Raw genomic sequence first — 21,444 nt, forward strand, 5'->3', positions numbered from 1 at the left:
TAATCAAATCCCTAAGTCTGGATTTCTGCAATCCTTGATATTTGGATATTTGTAATTAAAAGGGCCATAAATAAATATAACGAAAACCGTTAGTCACAGAGTGGTTATATTTCTAGTTGACGTGGAAATTCATTACGCTTTTCATCTTAATCATATTTATGTTCAAGATTGTAATTTCTTCTTTGGAATGTTGTCAGACTCTTGTGATGTAAGACATGTCATTACCATGCATGACTGTAATGGCGGTCTGTAAACAGGATAATTAGTCATCATTTGTGCGCCCTCAAACATTTCTGTCTGCACAAATTATAAACGGATCAGTCAATTGATCCCCAGAGCCGAGTTTTAACCTCATGTTAGATCCACTGATGCTTTTTTATCCTTACACCAATGCTCAGATGTGTATATTCTCCTAAATGCGGCCTATAATTGTAGTGTGTTATAGTTCATAATGGACCAGTAATGATGATGGCATGTAATGACCTCTGAGCCCAGTAGCATTCTCATTTGACTTATAGTGTGGACTAATGCATGATTAAGATTTAAGTATTACAGTCTCTTTATTTGGTTTCTAGATTTCTCTGTGATATCTATGGTCTATTTTTTGGCAATGTTGTTGCCCCTGAAAATGAATTAGAGGTGACGATGTACAGAGAGAAAATTATTGATTAGAAATTTCAGTATATATATATATATATATATATATATATATATATATATATATATATATATATATATATATATATATATATTTATTATTATTTTTTTTTTTGGCTGATAGCTGTGATAATATTCTGCCAGTAAAAGCACTCGTCCAGCCTCTTTGCCCTTGTAAATTACTCTCCCCACATACAGCAACAAGCAGAGGACACTTTACAATTTGGCATATGTTGCAGCTGTTGTGCCACAAGATGGCGACAGAGGCCGCAAAATAAACCCTTACAAAAGGTAAAATACATCGTAATTTTAAACTGCAGCTGATCAAATCATAATAAAACTAGTAAGTGACATTCTAAGTCGATCTCTCTCTTTTTTATGTTGTAGTGCTGTATTTCTACCATAGTAATTGTAGTGTATTGAGTGTGAGATGGGACTCATCTTAAAGTCCTTAAACCGGGGATGGTCATCTGTTTTTAATGAGTCTCCTGTTTTCAATACTGCAGACTAGTTCAGTATACGGAAAGAAAGAAGAAATGCCCGCATGTGTTTAGCGTTTTTTCTTATCACAAACACAACAGTAATCTACTAGTGTTTGCTTTGCTTTGGCTTTTTCAGGGTTAATTATTGTGATCTCCCGATTGCAACAGAGAAATACTTTGAAATTTCTCTAGACTGATGGCATTTCATGTTGTTCAGCCTTATAATCTTAAAATTAACTGTTTTTACTTTAGACATTACGCTAGAGAATCATTCAAATACTAGTTCTACAGTGACTTCGGTGAAGCAACTATTTTTGTTGATCTGATGTCAGCTGCAGATGTGAATGAATGGCACAAAAAAAAAAAAAAAAAATATATATATATATATATATATATATATATATATATATATATATATATATATATATATATATATTAAATATAAATTCTAATTATTATTTTTTTTAAATAATTCTAATTATTATTTTTTAAATAAAATGATATCAATTTTAAAAATAAAAATAAATTGAGCAAAGTCAACAAATATTTGAAACAAAGCTCAAAATTATGAGATGTATAATGAATAAAACTCAATAAAATGATATACTGAAATAGAAACTTAAACTAAGACAAAAATCTAAATTGTGAAACTAATAAAATAAAAGTTTTTTTAGAAAAACAAAATACATAAATAAATGAATAAATAACTAATACAATAAAAAAATAAATTATGTTATTTAAAAAAAAAATCTTCTGAGGCATAAATGACTGGCATGAAAGGTAACAGTAGCTGTCTTGCAATCAAAACAATAACCTTATTTTATTTTCCCCATAATCATACACATAATGTGAATGAAACACCTGCAGAACATGTAGTTCCATCATTTATCCTCTGCATTTGTTCTTCATCCACCAGTATGTACCTCCTGCTCTCCATCCTCTTCCCCTCTTCTGTATATTAGTGTTATTGATCTGTGGTGCATGATGGCCTTCACAGGGCCGCTGTGAGCTGAATTGTGTCGGTCTTTCTTATTTCTCTTGTCGCAATGTGACAGAACTGCTCTGTGCAAATGCCTCGAGCTTCACTGTGGCTTTTCTAAGTTGAGATTTGTGATGTACCCAGGTCAAACTAATTTGGGGTCTTTTTTTATTCCGTCAATCAGTTTTAAAAAGGTTATTATGTGCAAATTGGCATGTAAAGTGTGTTGTCAAATAAGTGTGTATGTGTATAAAAAGTGTATAGCAAGTAGTGATGTTTGTTTCATAATTAATATCATTAAGAGTTCATGAGATGGATTGCCTGAGGGAAGAAACTGTTTTTGTTAGGGGTGTTAAAAATTAATTGTTTATTAATTCGGTATCGGTTTAGTAATAATCATAACCGGCTATTGTGTACTTACGTCATTTATCTCTTAGGTGCTATGTCGCCGTAGCTTACAATGACGAGGGAGGCGAGGGTGAGTATTTGCAATGAAACCCACACTCCAATGGGCATAAAGAATGGAGCTTACTGAACTGTGGTATTGTACTTGGGAAAATGATCACATTTCTTTAAAAATTTCAAATCAACATAATCATAGTATTTTCCCCTGGAAAATACCAATGAGGTATGAAGCAAGGTTATTTACCAAAAAAAAAAAAAATGTCTTGCTCTATATTTTAAATATATATTTTCTATATCTATATTTATGAATATATAATTGTGTATATATATCTGTAGTTTTGATTTTAATTAAGTGTGCCAACCAGTGGTGGAAAGAGTAATGAAAAAGCATACTCAAGTAAAAGTACCCTTACTTGCCCAATAATGTAGTGCAAGTAGAGTAAAAGTATCTGTTGTAAATATTACTCAAAGTATAAGTAAAAAGTAGACCTTTCAAAAGTACTCAAGAGTAGTGAGTAGTCAGTATTACGCTGTTAAAAGCTGATGCATTTACATGTAATTTGTGCAGGGATGTGTAAACGTAACATTCTGTAGTGCATTTAGTGGTCTTCCTATATTTGTTCCTTCCAACATTTCATCCATTGTTTGTTTGTGCTGTCCTTCCTTCATTGAATTGTTTGTTCATTACTTCCTTCATTCATTCGGTCCTTCCTTCTTTCCAACCTTTATTCATTCGCTCATTTATATTTTCACTCATTTCCTTCAGTAGGTCATTTGTTCATTTGTTCGTTCATTTCTTCCTTTCTTATTTTGTTCAGTTCATCCTTGAATCCTTACTTTATTTATTTGGTCATTTGTTTGTTGGTTTATATTTTTGTTCCTTTTTTCATTTGGTCCTTTGTTCTGTCCTTCCTTCATTCATTTGTTTGTTTCTTCATCCATTTGGTCCTTCCTTTGTTCTTCCCTTTAATTTGTTCACACATTCATTCGTTCTTTCATTCCTATTTTTTGTTTCTTCCTTCATTAGGTCCTTTGTTCATTCATTCGTTTGTTTTTCTCTCCCTTCCTTTCCATCCTTAGTTTGTTCAGTCCTTCCTTGAATCATTCCTTCATTCATTTGGTCCTACCTTCCTTCATTAGTTCAGTTCTTCTTTCGTTCGGTCCTCCCTTCCATTTGCAAGCAAGGCTGTATGGTGATTTTAGTCATCATGCAGTTAACACTTTTTTTTTCTTTTTTTTTTACAGTCAACAACTATTTTCTCATCAGTGACATCCAGTCTATCAAAAGTCTGTGCGTCAATGTGTGTAAAGATTTTGGACATCTTCTTGGACATGTTTAATGTTTTTAAAAAGTTTGCTGCATTTATAAAGCGCCCATGTGTTGATGTTGTTACTTTATGTTGTTACGATTTACTTTCCATGTGCGATTTGATTGGACAGGAATCAAAGGACTGATTTTTCCACTTTAGCCAATCACCATAGACAAGAAATAAATAGTTACTACAGGTTAAAGGAAAGTCGTGGAGTAAAAGTACAGATACTACACTAAAGGGACTCAAGGGAAAGTAAAAGTACACATTTTTTAAATGACTTAATAAAGTACAATTCCTGAGAAAAACTACTCAGTTGCAGTAATTTGAGTATTTGTAATTGGTTACTTTACACCACCAAAATATAGTTTAGCACTATTGTGCTCACAGCGACTTGGGTTTGATTCCCGGCTCAAGGTCCTGTGCCGATCCTTGCCCTCCCTCTGTTCCCAATGCTTTCTTGTCTGTCCCCCTCTATCCTATCCCAATAAACCCCTAAAGATAATAATAATAATAGTGTTATTTTATTTTTATTGCAATTCTGAGTGCGTATGTGCATGTGTCTGTGTGTGTGTGGAACAAATAAGAGAAAATTAAAATTGAGCTTTTTATAAATATTTAATTTAAAACTAAATCAATTTAAACTGTAAAACTTTAGAAAAGAAACTTGAACAAAATAAAGTGGAAAAAAAAACATTTATGAAAAATAAAATTTATGCTAAAATATCACCGTTCTGAATATATTGTCTATTTGTGTACATATGCTTTTTTTAAAATGTATTTGCCAGTTTGCACATACTTGCCACTGCATAAATCTTTTTGCACGTCCTTCACTTTTGATGCCTAGAGCTTTACCTCCCAAAGCAATTATACCATACTGACACAGATGTGCTGTTGACTTTTGAGAACAAATGCAGGAAAAATTGAGAAGCAAAGGCATACTGAGGGCAACACAATACAGTGTTTGAGTCCATGTGTTGTTCATTGCTGCATTTTAGCATTGGCATGCTGTGATTTAGTTATTAATGGAGCTTAAAAGAGCTGCGTTCACTTGAGTGACCTTTCAGTTCTGATGTTTTCCATCAACTCCTGTTCACATCATCTGATGAGGGCAGGAAATGAGGTTTGGCTCAGGCAATGCCACAAAGAAAAATCATTGCTGACGCTTGCATGCAAGTTTTAGCTGTTTTTATTTATGTATGTTTGTATGCACATTTTAGCTATTCTACATTTGTTGTGATGTGGTTTATTTATTTATTTGTTTGTTTGTTTGTTTGTTTGTTTGTTTGTTTGTTTGTTTGTTTGTTTGTTTATTTATTTTTTCTGCCTGCAAGTTTTAGCTGTTCTATATTTTTTTGTGATGTGGTTTTAAAATATTATTTATTTATTTATTTATTTATTTATTTATTTATTTATTTATTTATTTATTTATTTATTTATTTATTTATTTTGCCTGTACGCGTTAGCTATTCTATCATTTTTTGTGATGTGGCTAAACCTATTATTTATTTATTTATTTATTTATTTATTTATTTATTTATAATTGCACACACATTTTAGCTATTTTGCATTTATTGTGAGGTTGTAGCATTTATTTATTTATATATTTATTTATTTTGCCTCCAAGTTTTATTTATTAGTTTAATTGATTTATTTTATATTCTATATTTTTTTTTTTGTGATGTGGTTAAATATTTTATTTATTTATTTATTTATTTTTTGCATGCACATTTAAGCCATACATGTATTTTGATGTGGTAACATTTATATATTTATTTATCTATTTTTTTTATGTCAGTTTACTATATTGTTCATGTGTGTTTGTGTTATTGTACTTTAGTATTATTATTATGCCCCTTTTAATTGATCCCAACTGAAATAACATTAGTAAAGAGGCAGTTTTTCTGCTATCCTACAGAATAAGACTTTGTATTTTGTTTACATTTCTTCTCTTATTTTAGTTATTCAGTTTTCAGTTTGCCTATTCACTAGTCCAACAAGCTGGTGCTTACTCAGATCACATAAATCCACAAACCATTTATTTTAAAGAATTTAAATTGCATGAAATTGTCAAATTGCATCCCTCCAGCAACTTCATACAACAATTGAAAATGCAGTACAATCAGACTAATCAATCATTCACTTTTTACATTTAATTTACCATCAAATTACATCTCCATAGCAACTACATGCTACACGGTTATTGTACAAAATAATCAGAGCAATCATTAATTCCCTTGTAGCCTATATTTAACATTATTTCACATGAATTGTTGAATCACATCTCAAGTTTATAATAATGCTCAATCGCTTGCAGCCCTGCATTTGTTTGTCTACAATGATAAAGTCACAGCAAGGAGGGATAGCTCACAGGGAGACTTAGAAATACCCAGTTTGCTCTGGAACTGAATTACTTGCGTTCGATGCAGAAAATTCTGCTTCATGATGACCAATTTGAGAAATTCTTCTGAAAGTCACAACTTGTTAAAAAAAAAAAAAAAAAAAAAAAAAACAGTGACAAGCATTAACAGGGTTAAATTGACCAATTATCTCAATTTCCCAAATAATTTGTCCTAAATAGTATTCAAAAATAAACTTACTATGTATTAAATTGTAGTATGTTGAAGAGAGTTTTCCAAAATTTCCTTAGTTGGTCCACTGCCAGAGAAATTAAGTACTCTGGCTGCATTAAAGGAGTTATCCCCTTGTTGGTGTGGATTTCCTTTGGGTGCTCTGGTTTCCCTCACATAGACGTAGTATAGGTGAATTGAATGAACTATATTTGTCATAGTGAATGTGAGATTGTATGGGTGTCTCCAGTAATGGGTTGTGGCTGGAAGGGCATCCACTGCGTGAAACAATATTTGGCGGCTCATTCAACTGTGGCGACCCCTGATAAATCAGAGACTAAGCTGAAGGAAAATAGATAAATGAATAGCTATGTTAAAATTATCGTACATGTTTCCTAGGAGGAATCCCCACCACCATTTTCAAGTGCATTCCACTTTATCAAGTGAACGAAGAAAGCTTAAATTGACAAACCTTCAATACCTCGATTTTGATCAAGGGATTGAGTCCAGTTAATATGTCCACTCCAGAAGCTTTATGTCCCAGAATCCAATGCAATTTTCACAACGATTTTGCTTAAGGATTTAGGGCATCCCCTATAAACCCTTTTAGATGTTACACTAGTAGTGGAAACTTGTGTGATGTAATCAATCTTACTGGAAATTAAGAGAACCTGTGCAAATACCTCATTGATCTTTTGTTGTATTGTTATTTTTTGTCCGCTCACAGTCACATCATGCCGGCAGCTAGCTTTCTGCAACTCTCACATGGTCGGCCATTACCGGTCAGTACCTGGATAGAAGACCAAATGGGAAGCTAGTTTGCTGCTGGAGGTGGTGTTAGTAAGGCCAGCAGTCTTTGTGGGTCCTACCACCCCAGTATAGTGTAGGGCACTCTATACTGCTCAATGAGCGCCGTCTTTCAGATGAGATGTTAAACTGAGGTCCTGACTCTTTGTGGTCATTCAAAATCCCAGGATGTCCTTCAAAAAAAGAGTAGGGGTTTAACCCCGGCATCCTGGCCAAATTTGCCCACTAGCCTCCTCCATCATGGCCTCCTAAACTTCCCCAAATCTTAAATGGCTATACTTTTCATCCACAATTTTTTGTAACAATTAACTAACTTACTAGCTTAATAGACTAGTAAATAGCTGCCTATTATTAGTAAGTAAGTAGAAGTTGGTTTTAGGTTTAGGGTAGGATTAAAGCTAATAAACTAATGAACAATACTAATTATACAGTAGTCAATAACATTGTAAAGAATTGTGATCTAAATTAAAGTGGTACCTACAGTTGAAATCAGAAGTTTACATACACTGTATAAAAAAGCCAGATGTTTATGTGACTAAACTTTTTCTCTTTTAGGTAAGTTAGAATTATCAAATTTGTTTATGTTGTGCTTAATAGCAGAATAAAGAGAGATATTATTTTGAGAAACTGTCATAACTTTTCTTGAAAGTCAAGTTTACATACAATAAGATTATTCTGCCTCTGAAAAAGCTCAGATGATGGTGTCAAGGTTTTGGAAGTTTCTGATTGGCTAATTGACAACATTTGAGTCAACTAAAGGCACAACTGTAGAGTAGTATTTAAGGAAAGCCTCAAACACACTTCCTAGTGTGACAACATGGGGAAATCAACAAGCCAGAATCAACAAAAAAAGGCCGATTACAATTTGCTAAATTACACTGGGAAAAAGACATAGCCATAATGAACCTTGTTACATTTGGAGGAAAAAGGGGAAAAAGCTTACAAGCCTGGAACACCATCCCAACTGTGAAGTATGGGGGCGGCAGCATCTTGCTGTGGGGCTGTTTTGCTGCAGGAGGGGCTGGTCCACTTCACAGCATTGATGGCATCCTGAAGAAAGAAGATTATGTAGAAATACTAAAGCAACATCTCAAGACATCAGCCAGGAAATTAAATCTTGGCCACAAATGGGTTTTCCACACAGACCATGGCCCTAAGCATACTGCCAAATAGTTAAAATGTGCTTTAAGGACAACAGAGTGAATGTTTTGGAGTGGCCATCACAAAGCCCTGATCTCAATCATTTTTTGGGCAGAGTTGAAGCTTGTGCGATCAAGACAGCCAACAAATCTGACTCAGTTACACCAATTCTGTCTATTGTGAGAAGCTTGTGGAAGGATACCCAAAACATTTGACCTAAAAAAATACCAAAGAAATTTATGTAAACGTACAAATGTAAATGATTTAGGTTATCCTAACGGACCTTAAATAGTAAAGGTGTAGTATCAGACATTTTTTTAAAAACTGGTTATGTTCCTTTTTTAGAGTGTATGTAAACTTCTGGTTTCAACTGTATATATTTCACCTTGTTTGATAAGTATGTAATAAGATTTCCAATCCATTTAAAATTGTTGATATTAATAATCAGGTTTAATTTAATTAGAAAACTCAATTATTTCCCTTTGTCAGTTAGTGTACTCGTACCTTGAATTGCCTTTTTGAGCATTAACATTTATTTATTTTTTTGCTATCATCATGTGTGATGTATTTTCCAGAGCACTGGTTTGTACCTTCCAGATTACGAAAGACTCCTGGCATCTTTAAATGTTAGATTAAAAGTGTTTGTTGGAGCACAGAGTTGCGGGATGTATTTAGATGATGCATCACTTCTCGCTGTGTGATGCCCCACACACTAAATTTGGCTTGGTGAGATCTTGGCAAAAGCCACCGTTACATACTTGGGTGAGTTGGATGCGGTACACAGACCCTGGTATCAGCCGAAGTCGAGGAAATTTTCCATGTCCTTTGGCACAGCATGCTAATAAATGAGTTTTTGCCAGGATTTTGCCAGCGGGGTTCTCAACTTCTCACTGTTGCGACTAAATATGTTATTTCACTTTTCCTATATTTATTCTTTAGCCATGGTTTTTGGGGTTGTTGGTAGACATGGTGTTTACTTTGACCTCCTTGACCTAAAAAGAGCCTGAATTGCACCTGATTTTGCTCCTCTTGTCCTGACACAAGCTGAGATGTGTTATTATGAGGAAAGACTCGTGGAAACAGAAATAAATTAAACCAGCCGCAACCTTTTTAGTCGACTTGCATCGCAACAGCAGGAGAGCTGGAAAAGGAGCCAAAAGAGTTGGCGTCAAAAGTAACACGCGGCGCGATTGCACAAACACTTTACTTGCTCGCTTTATCTGCGCTCCTGCAGCTTTTGTGCTGTTTGTTTAGAGCAGCTGATGGAGCAGATGGCCCAGGCCCGACTGCGGAAGGTGTTTGATGGGTGGAAATAGGTGTATTTAATTACACGTCAAATCTGCCACCTCAGTATGGGCTAATGCGGGCTTTGTCTGTTCCTGTGCCCGCAGCCTCTGTTCTTTCAGCTCACCTGGCTTCTCTCCGCCAGCCAGGATGCATCTACTCAATTATTTCTTGAATGCAGAAGAAAAAAAAGGACATTTAAGAGAGATTTAGTCTTTGAGCTTTAATATACTGAAGCCAATTTCTGATACATAAGAATAAAAGTGAATCACAGCTGTTACATAAACGCATTAAGACATACCAACTTAAGCCGTAAATTAGACAACACATCAAATGTCACAATTATAAAATACTAAGTTGCAATTCTGAGATAATCATTTATTAATTTACCTTCGGCTTAAGCCCTGGTCAGATTACACAATTTTGTCACAATTTCGGCACAGTTTTCTTGACCTAGGGCAGTGGTCACCAAACTTGTTACTAGAGGGCTGTTGTCCTGCAGATTTTAGCTCCAACCCTAATCAAACACACCTGAACAAGCTAATCAAGGTCTTACTAGGTATACTTGACTACATCCAGGCAGGTGTGTTTAGGCAAGCTGGAGCTAAACCCTCCAGGGTGTCGTGTGGATTTGTAAATGACGAATAGGCATTGTGACCAGTGTTGGGGATAATGCATTGCAAAAGTAATGTATTACAGATATATATTACTTTTTCCTGTAACGCAGTAGTGTAGGGCATTACATTTACATTTAGTCATTTAGCAGACGCTTTTATCCAAAGCAACTTACAAATGAGGACAAGGAAGCAATTTACACAACTATAAGAGCAACAATGAATCAGTGCTGTAGGCAAGTTTCAGGTCTGTAAAGTCTTAGAAGGAAAGTATTAGTAAATTATTATTATTATTATTTTTTTTTTATTTTTTTTTTTGAGTACAGTTAGTGGTATATCCAGAGAGGCAATTGCAGATTAGGAAGTGAAGTGGAGACTAAATAGTTGAGTTTTTAGTCATTTCTTGAAAACAGCGAGTGACTCTGCCGTTCTGATGCAGTTAGGGAGTTCATTCCACCAACTGGGCAGATTAAAAGCGAGAGTTCGGGAAAGTGATTTTTTCCCTCTTTGGGATGGAACCACGAGGCGATGTTCATTCACAGAACGCAAGTTTCTGGAGTATACTAACACATATTCAGTAACATTTTACTCGGTACATGTTCAGTAACAAACTTTTTGGCTGCAAGACATTAATAAATAAAAGTACCGCAAGTAAGTTCTATTTCCTTCTTTGTGGTTAGTGAATATACGCATGTGTTGTCATTATTCTCCCTCTGGCTATTGGAACTTTTTACTCTGAACGTGGAATGATTTCAGTCTCTGAGGTCGAGGCTTTTGGCTCAGCCTGGTTCGCAGTAATGTTAAGCCCTGACACGCAGTGGAAGAGCGGCAAATAGATGAAAATGGCAGGAGACAGTACATTCACGTACCACATGGTGGTATTTCACGGACAAATATTGTAAGCGCAAAAAAACTGCATCTTGTCATGGCATTGGAGTTTACATATAGGCCTGTTGTGTCTAATCTGAATATACCCAAGATATTCAAAGTTTTGCCAGATAATCACTTTAACTCTACTATACTTGGCACTGAATCATATAGCAGACTGGTTTTGAAGCATGTCACCTTAGATGTTGTTCGTCATTCTTGTTTATCTAGTAGATAACTGACCAACAAAAAGTCCATTTTTAAAATTGAAATTAAGAAACTAATTATACCAAATGAAATTAGTTTTAAAAATATTTTTTTTTATTAAGAAAAATATTCATTCCTTCATTCATTCATTTTATTTTCAGCTTAGTCTCTTTATTAATTAGGGGTCGCCATAGCGGAATGAACTCCCAGCTTATGTTTTATGCAGCGGATGCCCTTCCAGCCGCAACCCAACACTGGTAAACACCCATACCACATTTTCACACACATATACTCTGCTGCCAATTAAGCTTATTCAATTCACCAATGACGCATGTTTTGTACTGTGTTTGAAACTGAAGCACCCTGAGAAAACCCGCACCAACACGGGAAGAACATACAAACTCCACACAGAAGTGCCAACTGACCGAGCCGGGGCTCAAACCAGCAACCTTCTTGCTGTGAGGCGATCGTGCTGTCCACTGCACCACCATGACGCCCCAAAATATATTGTTTTGTTTTTTTTTCTTGCTTGTGCCAGTCCACTACTCAACCATGTGGGTGGATGATTTATTTAGCTCTGTGGAAAATAATCATTTAATTAATGCTTCACTGTAATTGTATCACAAACCTCTGTCAAATATTTGCTTTTTTTTTCTTTTAATTTGTCATGAGCATCTTATTTTTCCTCAGTGCTGATGTGCTTTCATTTTCTCCATCTCACTCACGGCAAGTTCAGGCGAAGTAGTGCTTAATAAGCAACCCATGGCTGTAAAATATGCATTTAGATATAAAAGAAAATATCTTAATATTAAAAAGGAAATATACGTTTGATCTTATCAGTGTCATAATGAATGCCCTTAAATAATGTAGCCTAGTCAGCAAGCATCAGTGTTTATTGAGATTGACACAAGATTAAAAAAAATGAAATTGCTAAGACAAGAAATACTGTTAAAGCAGCACTTGTGAGTGCTTTTGGAAATAACGCTCGTCTTTGACATCACAGGATGAATGATCAGAAAGGAATGTGTAATCTGACACATTTGTTATCCACAAAAAGTTAAGATTTTATCAAGACAAAATCAAGTCCCCCAAAAAACCTGTGTAATAAGACCATAAGTGCCAACAAATAGTTAATATCCTAATAATAAGCAGGTAATAAGCCAGTTGTAAATGGTGTGAATAGTTACTTAATATAAAGTGTTACCTCTCTTCTTCTCTCTTTTTTCGTTTGTAAGATAGAATGCACTCTAAAGGTCAGTATCAGAGGCCAGAATATCCAGAAGAAGTCTAAATTGTAACTTTTCATCCAATTCAAAAGCCACGCCATTACTCGAGAAAACTTCTTCTGTGTTGGACGGCTCAAAAACATCAGTAAGTTCAATCAGCAAGTGACTGGTTCAAGCAAAGGTGACAGCATGCATCATCTCTGTTGTGCTTCTATCAAATAGGTGTTTCATTCTCCACAGCACGCTCAGCTCAGCAACGCAACCGTGTGCGTCTTATAAACACTAACACGACGAGCAAGGAGAGATATCAAGAGAACCGTGAACAAAAAAAGATGCTACCCTGAGAAAGCATCCGAAAGTGACTGGGATATGCTGCAAATGGAATTAAAATGAATACTGATGTAGTGTATCGCTTTTGGAAAATTCTACGAAGGCTTGTATGAAAACTGAAAATACTAAATGGTTTCAAGGAACACATTTGTACTGCAGGCTGACACTTCAACAGGCTTTTACAAGGGCTTATCTAAATGGTAGGCATTAAAAACCCAGGTAAACAAGATGAAACTTGCTGCAAAACACGCTGGAATGAGGATTTTAAACATTTTCTTATTATCCATCTTTGTCTGGTTGGCCTTGTGGTATAAATATTCAAGAGCACTGTTATCAACATTAGAGGATCACTGTTGAGTCCATTATTTATAGTGCATGTTAATTGTGCTCTAAAAACAAGTGTGCATTGTTAGAAAACACATGCATCTGAATATCTCACACATTTCATGGTGCATAGAGGCTTTAAGGTCTCTTTATTTCTGTAGACCAGTTTGTTATCAGATACAGTCAAATCTGTGTGTATGGATGTGGATGTAAACGTAAATGTTTCGTTGAATCGATTCCTCTTACTGAATCTGCATTGTAATACATTCCACCTAAAATATACTAAACTGAATATTTGATGCCAAAAACAGATTTCCATAGCAGTCAATAAAGCAAAAATGTAAAATGTGTTACTCGTAACGAAAAAATAGTTATAGCCATATTTTAAATGCATACTATTATCTAATAAACAAAAAGTACATATTTAATATTTGCTAAGCACTACTGAAATAAACCCTGATGAGAATCACTGGTATCTAAGGAATGCTTAGTACCTCAAAAAAAAAAAAAAAAAAATGTGTACTCATTTATGCTGAACACTGTAAGTACCAAACAGGCCGCCTCACGGGGGGAGCAGTCTTAGGAGAGTTTCCCAGACTTCCCTCTCCCCAGACACTTCCTCCACAGGGATCCTGAGGCGTTCCCAGGCCAGCCAAGAGACATAGTCCTGTGTCTTCACTAAAGCATCCTCCCGGGTTTCTGTGCCTGATGATCGGGTTGTCATGGTCCTAACCTTCGACCACCAACCATCTCAACCAACGCACTGGCCCCTTATGGCTCCCCCTGCAGGTGGTGGGCCTGCAGGAGGATGATCCCATGTCTCTCCTTCGGGCTGACCCCGACGTCTTTCGTGGAATAAAACCAAGCACACCTGGCACTCGCATATAAGCCTCAACCCCAGGCCTGGCCCCAGGATTGGGCCCTGGCTGCGCCATACCAGGCGATGTCACGGTCTTTGCTGTTATTACTCTCATAAGGGATTTTTGAACCACACTTAGTCTAACCCAGGGGTGTCTAAACTCATTCCTGGAGGGCCGGTGTCCTGGAGAGTTTAGCTCCAACCCTAATCAATATACCTATATCTTACTAGATATACTAGAAACTTCCTGGCAGGTGTGTTGAAGCAAGTTGGAGGTAAACTCTCCAGGACACCAGCCCTCCAGAACCGAGTTTGGACACCCCTGGTCTGACCTGTCACCTCAGACCTTAAATTGGGAGACCCTACTAGGGGAATAGACCCGAATAACATAGCTCTTAGGATCACTCAGGCACTCAACCCTCTCCACCAAAATAAGGTGGCGGTTCATGGAGGAGGTCTATTTAATAGGAACTATTTATATATTTAATACGCAGGCCTACTAGTATTTAATAAGTGAGTACTGGTTTCTAATAAATAGGTAGGCCTACCCATATCATCTAAGATTTTGTTTTACCCTGGTGAGTTTTTGTTTTAAAATGCACATGTTTTGTTTTGGTACACCTGGTATCCACACTACTCTGGCATCTTCGAACTACGAACATAGAGCATTTTAAAATGCATTTTAGATTTGAAATGCAAGTGTTCTGTTTTGGTGTGGACAGGCTGAATAACAAACATATTATAATGGGCAATCACTCTGACTGATCTGGACTATTGCTTATCATTCCCTGATTCGTCAAGCCCCTATCATATGACCATTAAACAGTCAGTAGACTGCAAGTATGGATGCCAGCGTATGTGCATGCCCAGAAACATGCATCATGTATTTTAGGCTATAAAGTGTGGATGGAGATCATATTTCTGAAATGCAGTAAAAAGGCCAATCTGGACAAAAATGCATGTATTCTAAGACAAAACTCTCTATATGTAGAATACTAGTAACATAAAAATAGATACTAGTATACTATTTAGTTTAAATGGCTTGCAATGGATTTGCATAATGAACTCTGAAGGCAGTCCAGAATTTTTCAATTAAATTTAATGTCACCTTTGCCTATAAGAACAGAGTTAGACCCAAGAATGATGAATCCACCAGACCACTCCTTCCTCACAGGCTCTCATAAGCCCCCCCGTCTGACTGCCACTTCCTGTCTGGCGCTCGCAGTGCTTAATGAACTGAAGTGTGGCTAATTACAGCGCTATCATTTCAAAATGGAAACTATAAACATTTCCATTAGCTCCGGCGTCATTAGCACAACAATTAGGCATCTGGGGGATTGATAAAGGATATTACTCAGTACGATGTCGCGCGCTACTATCAAGCCACACACATACCTCTGTATATCAATATCCACACGCATGGCTAATCTCCGGGCACTCCGGTGTGTGCATCTGCTGCAGTCCCTCAGGATTTGGGGCAGATGCTAATTTGTCTGCTGGAGGGAGAAACTGGTATATGGAGACACCGGGAGAGGTTCTGCGGTCCCTGATGGAGGCTGTCACAGACCACACCTGCTGAAGAGTGCCTTGATCAACATCTGAATCAGCTGCTGCGTTCAGTGAGAGCCAATGGAGAGCAATACATGATTATTTTTAAACTGTGGTTTAGTGACATGAGTGTGAAGCAATAATAAGATCAGTGAGACGATGAGCCGAGCGCTCATTGGATGTATTTTGTGGGACAGACTTAGAATGAAATGTTGTATGACTGATGTTGGATTTTATGGGCTATAATCTTGGAAAAGTGGCACATGGTGTTATTTTTATCCATAGATCTAAATTTAAAAGGTTAATTGTTTTTTATGAACTTCTTAGATGGTCTTCTCACTGGGGAAGAGCTGACTCATTGATGTGTATATACACTTTCTTTCTTTGAAGGGAGCCTAAAAGTGCAAACTGGTTGGTTGTGTATGTCAACTTGATGTCAGATTGATGTTGTTCTCCAACGTTGTGGGATGTTGCATTTTGTTTGGAAATTAAAATCGGGTCGATGTTAATATCCAATGTCGAACAAATGTATATTGGTTACTTTCCAAAGCAACCTAAAAACATGCTGTGTTTGCACCAAATGCGCAAATGAAACAAATTTGACGCACAAAATGTTCATGCGTCTATTAATGCGCAAATATCATGATTTATTCGCGTGCAAATAGACACGTGACCATTTTGAGTTTACTCACTTCATTCGCATGTGAAATTCACTTGTTAGACTTTACAATAGACACTGATTCACAGCATGGGAAGGGCTTCTGTCTGTTTGGTTACTCTAGCTTCGTTGATAATAGCTAACATGGATTTTATTGAGATGATAGCTTTGTTTATTTTCTTTAGGAACAGCATATATTTGTTTAGTGCCATGCTGACTAATAGTATCTGGATGCAGCCTTTATGATGCAAGCTGAGACTGCATCACTCAGTAATGCAATGTCAGACTCAATGCACTCAATGGAGTGAGTGACGTCACTGTGATGGGTGAGGTTAGGGGTGGGGTTAGGTGAGTGCATTAAAAAGCATTGGATGCAGCTCAGATTGCACTGCACCGAGTCTGCAGCCAGACCCCTCTCATGCTGACTGCACTATATACTTTCAGAGGTCCGCCAATCTCTGTGAGTTCATCAACTCCTCTAGAAACTATACCTGGATGATGAAGGCTTTCAGCAGTACTTCAGACTGAGCCGAGCCCAGTTTGATGAACTGTTGTCTGGTGTGGGCAAGAGGATTTCCCCTACAATAGCAAGCTAATAATTAGTTAACGCAATGCGAATGTATGCTGAAATTAAAATTTTCCAACTTAAGGGTTTTGTGCGAAACACACAATACTCGTGCTGCTTGCGCCCCCTCGTTTACGTAAAACACAATGCAGAGATACTTGCCAACACTCCAGTTTTTCCCAGGAATCTCCTGAATTTCAGACCCATGTCCCGTATTGTTCTGTCTCCCGGAATGGTACAGTCTGATTGCAGTGGCCGTCTGAAACCTGGTGCATGTTTACGCGCACCAAACCCCCTCCGCGCTCTTCAGTTTTCACGTACAAAACCCCCTGCCCCCCTGCTCATCAGTTAACGCAAATCCCCCCCCTCCCGAATCAAATGTTGGCAGGTATGGGTGCAGAATGTCTATTCATGTCTTTGCATTGACTTAACCTGTGCAGTAAATCACTCGTGCTTGACGCTTCATTCACGTCTGGTGTGAACACAGCCTAAAGCCTGGTTTACACTTGGGCGTCAACTGATCGGCGTGACCCATGCTGTAAGCCTTGTGTGTAGCTGTGCATTTATACTTCTGTGCTGTTTGTGTTGCTCTGCGATAACACTTTAGAAACGCTAGCTGGCAGTAGGTGTTTATGTTACACTGTGTCGAGTTTCTTCGCGAGTGTTTTGTTTTTTCTGAACGCTACCTTAATCTACAAGTGGCTCAATCTCACTCATTTTGAGGCTGGACTCTGTGAATGTGCAACAACTATAAACATAAGGTAAACATAAAACAAAAGTCTCCATCCGGAGCTCCTTCACGGGACTCCACACTTGTAAACACTCGCTGCATTGAGCTCGCGTGGCTCTCACCTCCACCCACACTCATCAGCGCTACCAAGCCAACCAATCACAGAGCTTGCGCTATGCATCGCTACAACATGTAGTCACGTTTTTTGAGAGGTACACGTTTGCGACTGCCATGGCAAGGGCTATGCGATCACGCGTAGGCTACACCGTGGCATATGCATGTACTTTACGTAGAAGTATAAATCAGCCTTAATGAGGTTACCGCTTGACGTTGTGTGGACGTTACCACTATGACGTCTATCAAACATTGGATTTTGGTTGCCATACCTGACGAATAAATATCAGTGTTTGACATCAATATGGCATTGGTTTAAGATGTTGGCTCGACATTGGATTTTGGCCACTTTCCAAAACAACCTGAAGTCAACAAAATATCAACTTCATTTCTAGTCATTATTGCACGTCAAAATAACATTGTCCTTAGACGCTGGTGACCTAAATAGAACCTAATATTAACATCTTATCACATTGTGTGTCTGCTGGGGTGTTACATATCATTAAAGCTGGTAAAAGAACACAATGAACAGACAATGCAACAAATAAATGTCACTTATGTTAGCTTTCTGTGCGTTTGTTTGCAACATTCTAAAATACTGTACTAGTGTTTGCATTTTCGACATGCGACTAATCAACATATTACATCACTGGTTCTTTTGTGTTGGGTTAGGGGCTCTGTACTCTGAACTAAAGCACCTCCAAAAGGCATGTACTATTCACAAATCTTACCATGATAATTGCCAAAAAGCGGGATTACCCGCTAATTTTGGATCATGCTGTTTCTGTATTACTCCATTGTAAATGATGGGATTATTCACTGCATTTATTGCTCCCAAAACCCCCCTAAAGTCACCTCCTCAGCTAATTAAATCCTGTTTCAGAGAGAGAGTTTATCAGGCCTGTTTGCTTTCTTTGCATCGGTGTGTGAAGTGCTATTAGGAGCCTGATTCTGTGGCGGCACTTTGAGTGCATCAGTTGCTAATCTCTTAATACCTGCTTGTACCTCATTTATCTCCATGGTTTTATATAGCAGTGCTTGGGGTTTTATGTTGTCACTACTGCTTGTCCTGTGAACTCATAGTCTATTATCAAGAGTGCAGTTTGCTTGTGGCATGATTGATTCATCAGTAGCTATTGATGGTAAAGGCTTTAACCAGCTCTTTGCTAAAGTCGGTTTAATCAGAGAACTGACCCCTAAACATAAAGAAACATTGAAAACAGCATGGTGTCTCAGATTGAGCCTTTGTGTTTGACTTATTTAATATGCATTATACAAAATGTTTATTTATTTATTTATTTATTTATTGCAACTTGATATGTTGCTTATGTTCCTGCCAACTCGCTTTTAGATTATTAAAAGGCCTATGTCCATTTCAACAAACAGATAAATTATTAATTCCTACAATATTTGTATTGTGTCCAATTTCATTTGACATTTTCCAACCCTTCTTTTGAGCTGTTCAGTCAAAACACTATTATATGTCAATAATGGTAAAAAATGATAAGAAAAACTTTCTTTCTGGCTTTGCTCAAATCCTGGCATTTAGGATGCCTACAATCTACTACTATGTATATTTATATACACAGTGTCAGGCACTGATTATGCCTTCAATTGTTTTCCATTTTCAGAAATGTATTATTATTATTTTTGTAGCTACTATTATTTCATTACATTTAAATTGTTTTAATGTATCTTCATTTAATTTAATTTTAATTTATTTTAATTAAATGTATCGTAATATATTTTATTTTACTTTACTTTATTTTAATTTAATTTTATTTAATTTAATTTTATTTTATTTTTATTTAATTTATTTTAAATTAATTGTATTAATTTATTTTATATATATATATATATATATATATATATATATATATATATATATATATATATAATAATAATTATTATTATTATTATTATTATTGTTATTATTATTATTATTATTATTATTATTATTATTAATGTTATTATTATTATTATTATTATTATTATTATTATTATTATTATTGTAGCTACTTTTATTTAATTCAATTTAAATTGTTTTAATTCATCTATTTCATCAATTGTAATTTGTTTTAAGGAAATGTATTTTTATAAATTTTATTTTACTTTATTTCAATTTCATTTTATTTTATTTTATTTATTTATTTATTTTAATTTAATTTATTTTATTTATTATTTTTATTTAAAAAAAACGTTTAATTTGATTAAATGTTTTATTAATTTGATCAGTTTATTTTAAATGAATATAATTATTTATATTTGTTATATTTGATTTTATTTTTTTCTAATTTTATTTGATTTTATTTCAATTTTGTTTTATTTTTATTATTTAATTTAATTTAATTTAATAAAAAAGCTGACATTTAACTAATTGAATAGACATAATCTGAGAACTGTTTAATGGAATGTAACAACTTCTGCCCCATCTCTGCTATATGCATTCACTCTAGTGCTGGCTTTACAAAGCATGCTCAATTATTGACCAGCACATTTACAACAGAAGTTCAAGTATAGAGTCATTCTTAACACACGCACACACACTTTCCATGTTTTCAGGATGAAATGATTGTTTTGCAGAAACACACAGTGTGCCAAATCCTCTGTCTCTCTCTCCACAGCTCATTGGGTCTCAGTGAAGTGCATGTAGGGCCACTTGTCCTCAAAAATGACTAGAGCTATACTTGCACTGAGAGGAGGGCTAAAACCTCTTGACTCCTCTGCTTTTCCTCTTTAGCAGTGGAGACTCTACACTTTCTAGCCGCAAACTTGTCTGGCGGTGGTCTTAGTGAGAGGCAGTGAACCCGGCGAGAGGGAACCGCAGCTCAAGAGGGCTTGTGAGCATAAAAATGCAACCATTTCATTATCCTTGCGACATGGAGTGTCCGTCTAACACACTGGCATTAGCATAATTGCAGCTTTTTATGAGGAAAATTAGCACACTGTTAGCACATGCCAGCTTTCAGTTCATTACAGTGTGTGTGAGATCATTCGCTTCAAGAGAAATTAAGGATTTGCTGATAGGAAAAATTTAGACTGAAAATATACACTATTTCAGAGCTTAACTTCAGTCTAGAAGGGTTGTGTTTTGTTGCTGTTGTTGTTGTTGTCAAAGATATTCATGTACCCAGTAATTTGAGCTAGCCTTTTTCTTGTATTGTACTTATTTAACCCAATGCATATTCACTTGTACATGTAGTAGTTTAGTTAAGTTTTAGATGTTGTGGAAATGCAATATTTAAGACATAATAGTTTGCTATACGTTATGTTAGGGATAAAATACATGCAGAAAACCTGACAGTTTTTTTTTTATTTATTTATTATTATTTTTTATAAATTTGCAACAATTTTAAAAACTTTTTCACATTGTCATTATGGGGTATTGTGTGTAGAATTTTGAGGAAATAAACTAGTTTAATCCATTTTGGAATAAGGCTGTAACATAAAAAAGGGGGAAAAGTGAAGCGCTATGAATAGTTTCCAGATGCACTGTATATTACTAAAATGTTCAGATAATGCCAAAAGTACTATAATAATTTTTCAGATAATGCAGGGATTATGTAGATCTGTTGGCGGGGGCAGATTGGCCATGCAATTCTGGCAAATGCCAAAAGGGCCGGACCTTTTTTGTGGACCAGTCGGTTTCTTAAAAAAAAAAAAAAAAAACTTTTTGTATGTATTGTTTGTAGATGTTAATATGATGATGATGATGGTAATATTATTAATAATAATTAATGTTAAGCATTTGGCCCAATCGGCAATGGT

General features: G+C 35.9%; 1 protein-coding gene across 9 annotated transcripts in view; it reads left to right on the plus strand.

The window, feature by feature from the left end:
• Positions 1 to 21,444, plus strand: part of LOC147846669 (uncharacterized) — a 188,318-nt gene that overhangs the window by 143,484 nt on the left and 23,390 nt on the right. For 2 of the 9 annotated variants that reach the window (XR_015476143.1, XR_015476134.1), the window contains 2 exons: positions 12,562 to 12,693; positions 12,771 to 13,552. The exons of 3 other annotated variants lie outside the window; for them this stretch is intronic. The gene's annotated coding sequence lies outside the window, so the exon portion shown is untranslated. Of the gene's footprint in view, positions 1 to 2,555; positions 2,597 to 12,561; positions 12,694 to 12,770; positions 13,676 to 21,444 lie in introns of those variants that run through there. 4 more of the 9 variants (XR_015476139.1, XR_015476135.1, XR_015476142.1 and 1 more) reach the window with 4 other exon arrangements.

Source organism: Danio rerio, chromosome 1 (assembly GCF_052040795.2).
Source record: "Danio rerio strain M-AB ecotype USA chromosome 1, GRCz13ab, whole genome shotgun sequence".
Taxonomy (NCBI): domain Eukaryota; kingdom Metazoa; phylum Chordata; class Actinopteri; order Cypriniformes; family Danionidae; genus Danio; species Danio rerio.